The sequence below is a fragment of the Trypanosoma equiperdum genome (assembly GCF_001457755.1).
Source record: "Trypanosoma equiperdum strain OVI genome assembly, contig: ctg_238, whole genome shotgun sequence".
Taxonomy (NCBI): domain Eukaryota; phylum Euglenozoa; class Kinetoplastea; order Trypanosomatida; family Trypanosomatidae; genus Trypanosoma; species Trypanosoma equiperdum.
Genome location: NW_027124130.1, coordinates 11,989 through 13,062, shown reverse-complemented (window position 1 = coordinate 13,062; position 1,074 = coordinate 11,989).

Below are 1,074 nucleotides of genomic sequence, written 5' to 3'. Positions count from 1 at the left end.
GACCCTGGCGCCACGTTGAGGCAGATCCATCCGTAGTGTAAGTTAAATACTCGTCGCCCCCGGGGATCTATCCCTGCACTATCTGCGACGAGCACTCTACAAAACAACTAAACCGGGGAACAGAGTATTTACAGACCTTTACTAAATCGTACTGCAAATAAAGAAGAAACTGTTGGGTATGGATTTGTTATGAGAAGAGGTATGATTGGATTAGACTATGAGGAGAGGTTATTTTCGATTACACTTAGCGGGATAATTGAAGAGGCACCCTTTATTCATTTTACAAGACAACCAATTGCGTGGGGAGAGAAGGCGAAGAATATTGTAAAAATTTTTACATGGTATAAAGGGTTTAAAAGAAGGAATTTTAGCACAAGAGATTGGGGAAAGTTAAAACTTTTACAATAGATGGAGCGAAATTGGATTTTGAATATTTAAAATTTGTTATGATGCACTTAAAGAGGGATTTTTTTGTAGATAAGACGCTGTAAACGAACTGAGTTGCGCAAACATTAAAGTGAAAGAAGTAATAAAAAGTTAGCGGAGGTTAACATCGAGCGGCTACGCAGAAAGAGCTAAATAGCCCAAAACAGCTATTTAATTCAATCTAAACGCTGAATAGATACCATAAACGAGCAGAGGCAGTGCATATGTACCCCTAAAACCACTGAGCACCAGTTAAAACACGCTGAAGATACCATGGCTTCGTTTATTAGACTTTATACCACCTGCACGTCAATGCACAAACCCTGAACCCATTGTGCGCTTTACCAACCAGATACCCTCAAAAACAACATCTTTTTGTCCTCTGATATGAGCCCGACGCAGGAAGCCCTACAAACGTCCCAAACAGAGCCACAAGTATCTGAAATCATGAGTACTCTGAACGCACAGAAGGTCCTTATAACTTTACTTCTTTTGGCTGTATTTAGCGAACGCAGTGACGCGGCCTGGGCAGACTATGACAATGTCCAAGTTTTTGGCCCACTGTGCAAGCTCCTACAACTCGGGGACGGCATACCAACAGCAGCCAACCCTGCTACTATCGACACAAACCTGCTTTCGGGGATGCGC